The sequence below is a fragment of the Crinia signifera genome, chromosome 8 (assembly GCF_055691185.1).
Source record: "Crinia signifera chromosome 8, ASM5569118v1, whole genome shotgun sequence".
Lineage (NCBI taxonomy): Eukaryota > Metazoa > Chordata > Amphibia > Anura > Myobatrachidae > Crinia > Crinia signifera.
Genome location: NC_139224.1, coordinates 84,884,866 through 84,900,574, shown reverse-complemented (window position 1 = coordinate 84,900,574; position 15,709 = coordinate 84,884,866).

Here is a 15,709-nt window from a genome sequence, read left to right as displayed (position 1 = left end):
TTATGTACTGTCAGCCAACAGTTTTCTATTTTACTACTTTTGATGGGACCATCATGCAATAGTCTTCAACCAGGAAGCCAATTGGTCGAGAATGTTCTTGTTATCAACCATCTTTGGCTGGTTTTGTATGTTTTCAATCAGACTAGGGTGAGGAAGGACCTAAGTAAGTTATGGAGAGCAAATAAATTCCTTATGCAAATTAGTTTGGAAATTAGACCATCTGATTGGTTGATGCAATTCTCATTAGGGATGGCCATCGGCCATCGATGTTTATAAACCATCGATGGGTTATGGTCGATGTTCAATAGTTTTTACATCAATGTTTAGTTAAAACGACTAGTTTTGTTTTACTATTTCCTGGTACACAGAGCAAAGCTCCACCCATGACACCAGTGAAGCCCCGCCCCCATATTCTGATTGGCCCACAGGCCAGTCAGTCAAATACAATGGATGACCACTGATATGTAACAACATCGATGGCAAAGGCAACAATGGCCATCATTAATACTCATTCAAAACAATCCATTCCGATTGGTTTATGTACTGTCAGCCAACAGTTTTCTATTTTACTACTTTTGATGGGACCATCATGCAATAGTCTTCAACCAAGAAGCCAATTGGTCAAGAATGTTCTTGTTATCAACCATCTTTGGCTGGTTTTGTAGGTTTTCAATCAGACTAGGGTGAGGAAGGACCTAAGTAAGTTATGGAGAGCAAATAAATTCCTTATGCAAATTAGTTTGGAAATTAGACCATCTGATTGGTTGATGCAATTCTCATTAGGGATGGCCATCTGCCATCGATGTTTATAAACCATCGATGGGTTATGGTCGATGTTCAATAGTTTTACATCAATGTTTAGTTAAAACGACTAGTTTGTTTTGCTATTTCCTGGTACACAGAGCAAAGCTCCACCCATGACACCAGTGAAGCCCCGCCCCCATATTCTGATTGGCCCACAGGCCAGTCAGTCAAATACAATGGATGACCACTGATTTGTAACAACATCGATGGCAAAGCCAACAATAACCATCATTAATACTCATTCAAAACAATCCATTCCGATTGGTTTATGTACTGTCAGTCAACAGTTTTCTATTTTACTACTTTTGATGGGACCATCATGCAATAGTCTTCAACCAGGAAGCCAATTGGTCAAGAATGTTCTTGTTATCAACCATCTTTGGCTGGTTTTGTAAGTTTTCAATCAGACTAGGGTGAGGAAGGACCTAAGTAAGTTATGGAGAGCAAATAAATTCCTTATGCAAATTAGTTTGGAAATTAGACCATCTGATTGGTTGATGCAATTCTCATTAGGGATGGCCATCGGCCATCGATGTTTATAAACCATCGATGGGTTATGGTCGATGTTCAATAGTTTTTACATCAATGTTTAGTTAAAACGACTAGTTTTGTTATTTCCTGGTACACAGAGCAAAGTTCCACCCACGACACCAGTGAAGCCCCGCCCCCATATTCTGATTGGCCCACAGGCCAGTCAGTCAAATGCAATGGATGACCACTGATATGTAACAACATTGATGGCAAAGGCAACAATGGCCATCATTAATACTCATTCAAAACAATCCATTCCGATTGGTTTATGTACTGTCAGTCAACAGTTTTCTATTTTACTACTTTTGATGGGACCATCATGCAATAGTCTTCAACCAGGAAGCCAATTGGTCAAGAATGTTCTTGTTATAAACCATCTTTGGCTGGTTTTGTAGGTTTTCAATCAGACTAGGGTGAGGAAGGACCTAAGTAAGTTATTGAGAGCAAATAAATTCCTTATGCAAATTAGTTTGGAAATTAGACCATCTGATTGGTTGATGCAATTCTCATTAGGGATGGCCATCGATGGTTATAAACCATCGATGGGTTATGGTCGATGTTCAATAGTTTTTACATCAATGTTTAGTTAAAACGACTAGTTTTGTTTTGCTATTTCCTGGTACACAGAGCAAAGCTCCACCCACGACACCAGTGAAGCCCCGCCCCCATATTCTGATTGGCCCACAGGCCAGTCAGTCAAATACAATGGATGACCACTGATATGTAACAACATCGATGGCAAAGGCAACAATGGCCATCATTAATACTCATTCAAAACAATCCATTCCGATTGGTTTATGTACTGTCAGCCAACAGTTTTCTATTTTACTACTTTTGATGGGACCATCATGCAATAGTCTTCAACCAAGAAGCCAATTGGTCAAGAATGTTCTTGTTATCAACCATCTTTGGCTGGTTTTGTAGGTTTTCAATCAGACTAGGGTGAGGAAGGACCTAAGTAAGTTATGGAGAGCAAATAAATTCCTTATGCAAATTAGTTTGGAAATTAGACCATCTGATTGGTTGATGCAATTCTCATTAGGGATGGCCATCTGCCATCGATGTTTATAAACCATCGATGGGTTATGGTCGATGTTCAATAGTTTTTACATCAATGTTTAGTTAAAACGACTAGTTTGTTTTGCTATTTCCTGGTACACAGAGCAAAGCTCCACCCATGACACCAGTGAAGCCCCGCCCCCATATTCTGATTGGCCCACAGGCCAGTCAGTCAAATACAATGGATGACCACTGATTTGTAACAACATCGATGGCAAAGCCAACAATAACCATCATTAATACTCATTCAAAACAATCCATTCCGATTGGTTTATGTACTGTCAGTCAACAGTTTTCTATTTTACTACTTTTGATGGGACCATCATGCAATAGTCTTCAACCAGGAAGCCAATTGGTCAAGAATGTTCTTGTTATCAACCATCTTTGGCTGGTTTTGTAGGTTTTCAATCAGACTAGGGTGAGGAAGGACCTAAGTAAGTTATGGAGAGCAAATAAATTCCTTATGCAAATTAGTTTGGAAATTAGACCATCTGATTGGTTGATGCAATTCTCATTAGGGATGGCCATCGGCTATCGATGTTTATAAACCATCGATGGGTTATGGTCGATGTTCAATAGTTTTTACATCAATGTTTAGTTAAAACGACCAGTTTTGTTATTTCCTGGTACACAGAGCAAAGTTCCACCCACGACACCAGTGAAGCCCCGCCCCCATATTCTGATTGGCCCACAGGCCAGTCAGTCAAATGCAATGGATGACCACTGATATGTAACAACATCGATGGCAAAGGCAACAATGGCCATCATTAATACTCATTCAAAACAATCCATTCCGATTGGTTTATGTACTGTCAGCCAACAGTTTTCTATTTTACTACTTTTGATGGGACCATCATGCAATAGTCTTCAACCAGGAAGCCAATTGGTCAAGAATGTTCTTGTTATCAACCATCTTTGGCTGGTTTTGTATGTTTTCAATCAGACTAGGGTGAGGAAGGACCTAAGTAAGTTATGGAGAGCAAATAAATTCCTTATGCAAATTAGTTTGGAAATTAGACCATCTGATTGGTTGATGCAATTCTCATTAGGGATGGCCATCGGCCATCGATGTTTATAAACCATCGATGGGTTATGGTCGATGTTCAATAGTTTTTACATCAATGTTTAGTTAAAACGACTAGTTTTGTTTTGCTATTTCCTGTTAAACAGAGCAAAGCTCCACCCACGACACCAGTGAAGCCCCGCCCCCATATTCTGATTGGCCCTCAGGCCAGTCAGTCAAATGCAATGGATGACCACTGATATGTAACAACATCGATGGCAAAGGCAACAATGGCCATCATTAATACTCATTCAAAACATTCCATTCCGATCGGTTTATGTACTGTCAGTCAACAGTTTTCTATTTTACTACTTTTGATGGGACCATCATGCATTAGTCTTCAACCAAGAAGCCAATTGGTCAAGAATGTTCTTGTTATCAACCATCTTTGGCTGGTTTTGTAAGTTTTCAATCAGACTAGGGTGAGGAAGGACCTAAGTAAGTTATGGAGAGCAAATAAATTCCTTATGCAAATTAGTTTGGAAATTAGACCATCTGATTGGTTGATGCAATTCTCATTAGGGATGGCCATCGGCCATCGATGTTTATAAACCATCGATGGGTTGTGGTCGATGTTCAATAGTTTTTACATCAATGTTTAGTTAAAACGACTAGTTTTGTTATTTCCTGGTACACAGAGCAAAGTTCCACCCACGACACCAGTGAAGCTCCGCCCCCATATTCTGATTGGCCCACAGGCCAGTCAGTCAAATGCAATGGATGACCACTGATATGTAACAACATTGATGGCAAAGGCAACAATGGCCATCATTAATACTCATTCAAAACAATCCATTCCGATTGGTTTATGTACTGTCAGTCAACAGTTTTCTATTTTACTACTTTTGATGGGACCATCATGCAATAGTCTTCAACCAGGAAGCCAATTGGTCAAGAATGTTCTTGTTATAAACCATCTTTGGCTGGTTTTGTAGGTTTTCAATCAGACTAGGGTGAGGAAGGACCTAAGTAAGTTATTGAGAGCAAATAAATTCCTTATGCAAATTAGTTTGGAAATTAGACCATCTGATTGGTTGATGCAATTCTCATTAGGGATGGCCATCGATGGTTATAAACCATCGATGGGTTATGGTCGATGTTCAATAGTTTTTACATCAATGTTTAGTTAAAACGACTAGTTTTGTTTTGCTATTTCCTGGTACACAGAGCAAAGCTCCACCCACGACACCAGTGAAGCCCCGCCCCCATATTCTGATTGGCCCACAGGCCAGTCAGTCAAATACAATGGATGACCACTGATATGTAACAACATCGATGGCAAAGGCAACAATGGCCATCATTAATACTCATTCAAAACAATCCATTCCGATTGGTTTATGTACTGTCAGCCAACAGTTTTCTATTTTACTACTTTTGATGGGACCATCATGCAATAGTCTTCAACCAGGAAGCCAATTGGTCAAGAATGTTCTTGTTATCAACCATCTTTGGCTGGTTTTGTAGGTTTTCAATCAGACTAGGGTGAGGAAGGACCTAAGTAAGTTATGGAGAGCAAATAAATTCCTTATGCAAATTAGTTTGGAAATTAGACCATCTGATTGGTTGATGCAATTCTCATTAGGGATGGCCATCGGCCATCGATGTTTATAAACCATCGATGGGTTATGGTCGATGTTCAATAGTTTTTACATCAATGTTTAGTTAAAACGACTAGTTTTTTTTTGCTATTTCCTGGTACACAGAGCAAAGATCCACCCATGACACCAGTGAAGCCCCGCCCCCATATTCTGATTGGCCCACAGGCCAGTCAGTCAAATACAATGGATGACCACTGATTTGTAACAACATCGATGGCAAAGCCAACAATAACCATCATTAATACTCATTCAAAACAATCCATTCCGATTGGTTTATGTACTGTAAGTCAACAGTTTTCTATTTTACTACTTTTGATGGGACCATCATGCAATAGTCTTCAACCAGGAAGCCAATTGGTCAAGAATGTTCTTGTTATCAACCATCTTTGGCTGGTTTTGTAGGTTTTCAATCAGACTAGGGTGAGGAAGGACCTAAGTAAGTTATGGAGAGCAAATAAATTCCTTATGCAAATTAGTTTGGAAATTAGACCATCTGATTGGTTGATGCAATTCTCATTAGGGATGGCCATCGGCTATCGATGTTTATAAACCATCGATGGGTTATGGTCGATGTTCAATAGTTTTTACATCAATGTTTAGTTAAAACGACCAGTTTTGTTATTTCCTGGTACACAGAGCAAAGTTCCACCCACGACACCAGTGAAGCCCCGCCCCCATATTCTGATTGGCCCACAGGCCAGTCAGTCAAATGCAATGGATGACCACTGATATGTAACAACATCGATGGCAAAGGCAACAATGGCCATCATTAATACTCATTCAAAACAATCCATTCCGATTGGTTTATGTACTGTCAGCCAACAGTTTTCTATTTTACTACTTTTGATGGGACCATCATGCAATAGTCTTCAACCAGGAAGCCAATTGGTCAAGAATGTTCTTGTTATCAACCATCTTTGGCTGGTTTTGTAGGTTTTCAATCAGACTAGGGTGAGGAAGGACCTAAGTAAGTTATGGAGAGCAAATAAATTCCTTATGCAAATTAGTTTGGAAATTAGACCATCTGATTGGTTGATGCAATTCTCATTAGGGATGGCCATCGATGTTTATAAACCATAGATGGGTTATGGTCGATGTTCAATAGTTTTTACATCAATGTTTAGTTAAAACGACTAGTTTTGTTTTACTATTTCCTGGTACACAGAGCAAAGCTCCACCCATGACACCAGTGAAGCCCCGCACCCATATTCTGATTGGCCCACAGGCCAGTCAGTCAAATACAATGGATGACCACTGATATGTAACAACATCGATGGCAAAGGCAACAATGGCCATCATTAATACTCATTCAAAACAATCCATTCCGATTTGTTTATGTACTGTCAGCCAACAGTTTTCTATTTTACTACTTTTGATGGGACCATCATGCAATAGTCTTCAACCAAGAAGCCAATTGGTCAAGAATGTTCTTGTTATCAACCATCTTTGGCTGGTTTTGTATGTTTTCAATCAGACTAGGGTGAGGAAGGACCTAAGTAAGTTATGGAGAGCAAATAAATTCCTTATGCAAATTAGTTTGGAAATTAGACCATCTGATTGGTTGATGCAATTCTCATTAGGGATGGCCATCGGCCATCGATGTTTATAAACCATCGATGGGTTATGGTCGATGTTCAATAGTTTTTACATCAATGTTTAGTTAAAACGACTAGTTTTGTTTTGCTATTTCCTGTTACACAGAGCAAAGCTCCACCCACGACACCAGTGAAGCCCCGCCCCCATATTCTGATTGGCCCACAGGCCAGTCAGTCAAATACAATGGATGACCACTGATATGTAACAACATCGATGGCAAAGGCAACAATGGCCATCATTAATACTCATTCAAAACAATCCATTCCGATTGGTTTATGTACTGTCAGCCAACAGTTTTCTATTTTACTACTTTTGATGGGACCATCATGCAATAGTCTTCAACCAGGAAGCCAATTGGTCAAGAATGTTCTTGTTATCAACCATCTTTGGCTGGTTTTGTAGGTTTTCAATCAGACTAGGGTGAGGAAGGACCTAAGTAAGTTATGGAGAGCAAATAAATTCCTTATGCAAATTAGTTTGGAAATTAGACCATCTGATTGGTTGATGCAATTCTCATTAGGGATGGCCATCGGCCATCGATGTTTATAAACCATCGATGGGTTATGGTCGATGTTCAATAGTTTTTACATCAATGTTTAGTTAAAACGACTAGTTTTGTTATTTCCTTTTACACAGAGCAAAGTTCCACCCACGACACCAGTGAAGCCCCGCCCCCATATTCTGATTGGCCCACAGGCCAGTCAGTCAAATGCAATGGATGACCACTGATATGTAACAACATCGATGGCAAAGGCAACAATGGCCATCATTAATACTCATTCAAAACAATCCATTCCGATTGGTTTATGTACTGTCAGTCAACAGTTTTCTATTTTACTACTTTTGATGGGACCATCATGCAATAGTCTTCAACCAGGAAGCCAATTGGTCAAGAATGTTCTTGTTATCAACCATCTTTGGCTGGTTTTGTAGGTTTTCAATCAGACTAGGGTGAGGAAGGACCTAAGTAAGTTATTGAGAGCAAATAAATTCCTTATGCAAATTAGTTTGGAAATTAGACCATCTGATTGGTTGATGCAATTCTCATTAGGGATGGCCATCGATGGTTATAAACCATCGATGGGTTATGGTCGATGTTCAATAGTTTTTACATCAATGTTTAGTTAAAACGACTAGTTTTGTTTTGCTATTTCCTGGTACACAGAGCAAAGCTCCACCCACGACACCAGTGAAGCCCCGCCCCCATATTCTGATTGGCCCACAGGCCAGTCAGTCAAATACAATGGATGACCACTGATATGTAACAACATCGATGGCAAAGGCAACAATGGCCATCATTAATACTCATTCAAAACAATCCATTCCGATTGGTTTATGTACTGTCAGCCAACAGTTTTCTATTTTACTACTTTTGATGGGACCATCATGCAATAGTCTTCAACCAGGAAGCCAATTGGTCAAGAATGTTCTTGTTATCAACCATCTTTGGCTGGTTTTGTAGGTTTTCAATCAGACTAGGGTGAGGAAGGACCTAAGTAAGTTATGGAGAGCAAATAAATTCCTTATGCAAATTAGTTTGGAAATTAGACCATCTGATTGGTTGATGCAATTCTCATTAGGGATGGCCATCGGCCATCGATGTTTATAAACCATCGATGGGTTATGGTCGATGTTCAATAGTTTTTACATCAATGTTTAGTTAAAACGACTAGTTTTTTTGCTATTTCCTGGTACACAGAGCAAAGCTCCACCCACGACACCAGTGAAGCCCCGCCCCCATATTCTGATTGGCCCACAGGCCAGTCAGTCAAATACAATGGATGACCACTGATTTGTAACAACATCGATGGCAAAGCCAACAATAACCATCATTAATACTCATTCAAAACAGTCCATTCCGATTGGTTTATGTACTGTCAGTCAACAGTTTTCTATTTTACTACTTTTGATGGGACCATTATGCAATAGTCTTCAACCAGGAAGCCAATTGGTCAAGAATGTTCTTGTTATCAACCATCTTTGGCTGGTTTTGTAGGTTTTCAATCAGACTAGGGTGAGGAAGGACCTAAGTAAGTTATGGAGAGCAAATAAATTCCTTATGCAAATTAGTTTGGAAATTAGACCATCTGATTGGTTGATGCAATTCTCATTAGGGATGGCCATCGGCCATCGATGTTTATAAACCATCGATGGGTTATGGTCGATGTTCAATAGTTTTTACATCAATGTTTAGTTAAAACGACTAGTTTTGTTTTGCTATTTCCTGTTACACAGAGCAAAGCTCCACCCACGACACCAGTGAAGCCCCGCCCCCATATTCTGATTGGCCCTCAGGCCAGTCAGTCAAATGCAATGGATGACCACTGATATGTAACAACATCGATGGCAAAGGCAACAATGGCCATCATTAATACTCATTCAAAACATTCCATTCCGATTGGTTTATGTACTGTCAGTCAACAGTTTTCTATTTTACTACTTTTGATGGGACCATCATGCATTAGTCTTCAACCAAGAAGCCAATTGGTCAAGAATGTTCTTGTTATCAACCATATTTGGCTGGTTTTGTAAGTTTTCAATCAGACTAGGGTGAGGAAGGACCTAAGTAAGTTATGGAGAGCAAATAAATTCCTTATGCAAATTAGTTTGGAAATTAGACCATCTGATTGGTTGATGCAATTCTCATTAGGGATGGCCATCGATGTTTATAAACCATCGATGGGTTATGGTCGATGTTCAATAGTTTTTACATCAATGTTTAGTTAAAACGACTAGTTTTGTTATTTCCTGGTACACAGAGCAAAGTTCCACCCACGACACCAGTGAAGCCCCGCCCCCATATTCTGATTGGCCCACAGGCCAGTCAGTCAAATGCAATGGATGACCACTGATATGTAACAACATCGATGGCAAAGGCAACAATGGCCATCATTAATACTCATTCAAAACAATCCATTCCGATTGGTTTATGTACTGTCAGTCAACAGTTTTCTATTTTACTACTTTTGATGGGACCATCATGCAATAGTCTTCAACCAGGAAGCCAATTGGTCAAGAATGTTCTTGTTATCAACCATCTTTGGCTGGTTTTGTAGGTTTTCAATCAGACTAGGGTGAGGAAGGACCTAAGTAAGTTATTGAGAGCAAATAAATTCCTTATGCAAATTAGTTTGGAAATTAGACCATCTGATTGGTTGATGCAATTCTCATTAGGGATGGCCATCGATGGGTTATGGTCGATGTTCAATAGTTTTTACATCAATGTTTAGTTAAAACGACTAGTTTTGTTTTGCTATTTCCTGGTACACAGAGCAAAGTTCCACCCACGACACCAGTGAAGCCCCGCCCCCATATTCTGATTGGCCCACAGGCCAGTCAGTCAAATGCAATGGATGACCACTGATATGTAACAACATCGATGGCAAAGGCAACAATGGCCATCATTAATATTCATTCAAAACAATCCATTCCGATTGGTTTATGTACTGTCAGTCAACAGTTTTCTATTTTACTACTTTTGATGGGACCATCATGCAATAGTCTTCAACCAGGAAGCCAATTGGTCAAGAATGTTCTTGTTATCAACCATCTTTGGCTGGTTTTGTAGGTTTTCAATCAGACTAGGGTGAGGAAGGACCTAAGTAAGTTAATGAGAGCAAATAAATTCCTTATGCAAATTAGTTTGGAAATTAGACCATCTGATTGGTTGATGCAATTCTCATTAGGGATGGCCATCGATGTTTATAAACCATCGATGGGTTATGGTCGATGTTCAATAGTTTTTACATCAATGTTTAGTTAAAACGACTAGTTTTGTTTTACTATTTCCTGGTACACAGAACAAAGCTCCACCCATGACACCAGTGAAGCCCCGCACCCATATTCTGATTGGCCCACAGGCCAGTCAGTCAAATACAATGGATGACCACTGATATGTAACAACATCGATGGCAAAGGCAACAATGGCAATCATTAATACTCATTCAAAACAATCCATTCCGATTTGTTTATGTACTGTCAGCCAACAGTTTTCTATTTTAATACTTTTGATGGGACCATCATGCAATAGTCTTCAACCAGGAAGCCAATTGGTCAAGAATGTTCTTGTTATCAACCATCTTTGGCTGGTTTTGTAGGTTTTCAATCAGACTAGGGTGAGGAAGGACCTAAGTAAGTTATGGAGAGCAAATAAATTCCTTATGCAAATTAGTTTGGAAATTAGACCATCTGATTGGTTGATGCAATTCTCATTAGGGATGGCCATCGGCCATCGATGTTTATAAACCATCGATGGGTTATGGTCGATGTTCAATAGTTTTTACATCAATGTTTAGTTAAAACGTCTAGTTTTGTTTTGCTATTTCCTGTTACACAGAGCAAAGCTCCACCCACGACACCAGGGAAGCCCCGCCCCCATATTCTGATTGGTCCTCAGGCCAGTCAGTCAAATGCAATGGATGACCACTGATATGTAACAACATTGATGGCAAAGGCAACAATGGCCATCATTAATACTCATTCAAAACATTCCATTCCGATTGGTTTATGTACTATCAGTCAACAGTTTTCTATTTTACTACTTTTGATGGGACCATCATGCATTAGTCTTCAACCAAGAAGCCAATTGGTCAAGAATGTTCTTGTTATCAACCATCTTTGGCTGGTTTTGTAAGTTTTCAATCAGACTAGGGTGAGGAAGGACCTAAGTAAGTTATGGAGAGCAAATAAATTCCTTATGCAAATTAGTTTGGAAATTAGACCATCTGATTGGTTGATGCAATTCTCATTAGGGATGGCCATCGGCCATCGATGTTTATAAACCATCGATGGGTTATGGTCGATGTTCAATAGTTTTTACATCAATGTTTAGTTAAAACGACTAGTTTTGTTATTTCCTGGTACACAGAGCAAAGTTCCACCCACGACACCAGTGAAGCCCCGCCCCCATATTCTGATTGGCCCACAGGCCAGTCAGTCAAATGCAATGGATGACCACTGATATGTAACAACATCGATGGCAAAGGCAACAATGGCCATCATTAATACTCATTCAAAACAATCCATTCCGATTGGTTTATGTACTGTCAGCCAACAGTTTTCTATTTTACTACTTTTGATGGGACCATCATGCAATAGTCTTCAACCAGGAAGCCAATTGGTCAAGAATGTTCTTGTTATCAACCATCTTTGGCTGGTTTTGTAGGTTTTCAATCAGACTAGGGTGAGGAAGGACCTAAGTAAGTTATGGAGAGCAAATAAATTCCTTATGCAAATTAGTTTGGAAATTAGACCATCTGATTGGTTGATGCAATTCTCATTAGGGATGGCCATCGATGTTTATAAACCATAGATGGGTTATGGTCGATGTTCAATAGTTTTTACATCAATGTTTAGTTAAAACGACTAGTTTTGTTTTACTATTTCCTGGTACACAGAGCAAAGCTCCACCCATGACACCAGTGAAGCCCCGCACCCATATTCTGATTGGCCCACAGGCCAGTCAGTCAAATACAATGGATGACCACTGATATGTAACAACATCGATGGCAAAGGCAACAATGGCCATCATTAATACTCATTCAAAACAATCCATTCCGATTTGTTTATGTACTGTCAGCCAACAGTTTTCTATTTTACTACTTTTGATGGGACCATCATGCAATAGTCTTCAACCAAGAAGCCAATTGGTCAAGAATGTTCTTGTTATCAACCATCTTTGGCTGGTTTTGTATGTTTTCAATCAGACTAGGGTGAGGAAGGACCTAAGTAAGTTATGGAGAGCAAATAAATTCCTTATGCAAATTAGTTTGGAAATTAGACCATCTGATTGGTTGATGCAATTCTCATTAGGGATGGCCATCGGCCATCGATGTTTATAAACCATCGATGGGTTATGGTCGATGTTCAATAGTTTTTACATCAATGTTTAGTTAAAACGACTAGTTTTGTTTTGCTATTTCCTGTTACACAGAGCAAAGCTCCACCCACGACACCAGTGAAGCCCCGCCCCCATATTCTGATTGGCCCACAGGCCAGTCAGTCAAATACAATGGATGACCACTGATATGTAACAACATCGATGGCAAAGGCAACAATGGCCATCATTAATACTCATTCAAAACAATCCATTCCGATTGGTTTATGTACTGTCAGCCAACAGTTTTCTATTTTACTACTTTTGATGGGACCATCATGCAATAGTCTTCAACCAGGAAGCCAATTGGTCAAGAATGTTCTTGTTATCAACCATCTTTGGCTGGTTTTGTAGGTTTTCAATCAGACTAGGGTGAGGAAGGACCTAAGTAAGTTATGGAGAGCAAATAAATTCCTTATGCAAATTAGTTTGGAAATTAGACCATCTGATTGGTTGATGCAATTCTCATTAGGGATGGCCATCGGCCATCGATGTTTATAAACCATCGATGGGTTATGGTCGATGTTCAATAGTTTTTACATCAATGTTTAGTTAAAACGACTAGTTTTGTTATTTCCTTTTACACAGAGCAAAGTTCCACCCACGACACCAGTGAAGCCCCGCCCCCATATTCTGATTGGCCCACAGGCCAGTCAGTCAAATGCAATGGATGACCACTGATATGTAACAACATCGATGGCAAAGGCAACAATGGCCATCATTAATACTCATTCAAAACAATCCATTCCGATTGGTTTATGTACTGTCAGTCAACAGTTTTCTATTTTACTACTTTTGATGGGACCATCATGCAATAGTCTTCAACCAGGAAGCCAATTGGTCAAGAATGTTCTTGTTATCAACCATCTTTGGCTGGTTTTGTAGGTTTTCAATCAGACTAGGGTGAGGAAGGACCTAAGTAAGTTATTGAGAGCAAATAAATTCCTTATGCAAATTAGTTTGGAAATTAGACCATCTGATTGGTTGATGCAATTCTCATTAGGGATGGCCATCGATGGTTATAAACCATCGATGGGTTATGGTCGATGTTCAATAGTTTTTACATCAATGTTTAGTTAAAACGACTAGTTTTGTTTTGCTATTTCCTGGTACACAGAGCAAAGCTCCACCCACGACACCAGTGAAGCCCCGCCCCCATATTCTGATTGGCCCACAGGCCAGTCAGTCAAATACAATGGATGACCACTGATATGTAACAACATCGATGGCAAAGGCAACAATGGCCATCATTAATACTCATTCAAAACAATCCATTCCGATTGGTTTATGTACTGTCAGCCAACAGTTTTCTATTTTACTACTTTTGATGGGACCATCATGCAATAGTCTTCAACCAGGAAGCCAATTGGTCAAGAATGTTCTTGTTATCAACCATCTTTGGCTGGTTTTGTAGGTTTTCAATCAGACTAGGGTGAGGAAGGACCTAAGTAAGTTATGGAGAGCAAATAAATTCCTTATGCAAATTAGTTTGGAAATTAGACCATCTGATTGGTTGATGCAATTCTCATTAGGGATGGCCATCGGCCATCGATGTTTATAAACCATCGATGGGTTATGGTCGATGTTCAATAGTTTTTACATCAATGTTTAGTTAAAACGACTAGTTTTTTTGCTATTTCCTGGTACACAGAGCAAAGCTCCACCCACGACACCAGTGAAGCCCCGCCCCCATATTCTGATTGGCCCACAGGCCAGTCAGTCAAATACAATGGATGACCACTGATTTGTAACAACATCGATGGCAAAGCCAACAATAACCATCATTAATACTCATTCAAAACAGTCCATTCCGATTGGTTTATGTACTGTCAGTCAACAGTTTTCTATTTTACTACTTTTGATGGGACCATTATGCAATAGTCTTCAACCAGGAAGCCAATTGGTCAAGAATGTTCTTGTTATCAACCATCTTTGGCTGGTTTTGTAGGTTTTCAATCAGACTAGGGTGAGGAAGGACCTAAGTAAGTTATGGAGAGCAAATAAATTCCTTATGCAAATTAGTTTGGAAATTAGACCATCTGATTGGTTGATGCAATTCTCATTAGGGATGGCCATCGGCCATCGATGTTTATAAACCATCGATGGGTTATGGTCGATGTTCAATAGTTTTTACATCAATGTTTAGTTAAAACGACTAGTTTTGTTTTGCTATTTCCTGTTACACAGAGCAAAGCTCCACCCACGACACCAGTGAAGCCCCGCCCCCATATTCTGATTGGCCCTCAGGCCAGTCAGTCAAATGCAATGGATGACCACTGATATGTAACAACATCGATGGCAAAGGCAACAATGGCCATCATTAATACTCATTCAAAACATTCCATTCCGATTGGTTTATGTACTGTCAGTCAACAGTTTTCTATTTTACTACTTTTGATGGGACCATCATGCATTAGTCTTCAACCAAGAAGCCAATTGGTCAAGAATGTTCTTGTTATCAACCATATTTGGCTGGTTTTGTAAGTTTTCAATCAGACTAGGGTGAGGAAGGACCTAAGTAAGTTATGGAGAGCAAATAAATTCCTTATGCAAATTAGTTTGGAAATTAGACCATCTGATTGGTTGATGCAATTCTCATTAGGGATGGCCATCGATGTTTATAAACCATCGATGGGTTATGGTCGATGTTCAATAGTTTTTACATCAATGTTTAGTTAAAACGACTAGTTTTGTTATTTCCTGGTACACAGAGCAAAGTTCCACCCACGACACCAGTGAAGCCCCGCCCCCATATTCTGATTGGCCCACAGGCCAGTCAGTCAAATGCAATGGATGACCACTGATATGTAACAACATCGATGGCAAAGGCAACAATGGCCATCATTAATACTCATTCAAAACAATCCATTCCGATTGGTTTATGTACTGTCAGTCAACAGTTTTCTATTTTACTACTTTTGATGGGACCATCATGCAATAGTCTTCAACCAGGAAGCCAATTGGTCAAGAATGTTCTTGTTATCAACCATCTTTGGCTGGTTTTGTAGGTTTTCAATCAGACTAGGGTGAGGAAGGACCTAAGTAAGTTATTGAGAGCAAATAAATTCCTTATGCAAATTAGTTTGGAAATTAGACCATCTGATTGGTTGATGCAATTCTCATTAGGGATGGCCATCGATGGGTTATGGTCGATGTTCAATAGTTTTTACATCAATGTTTAGT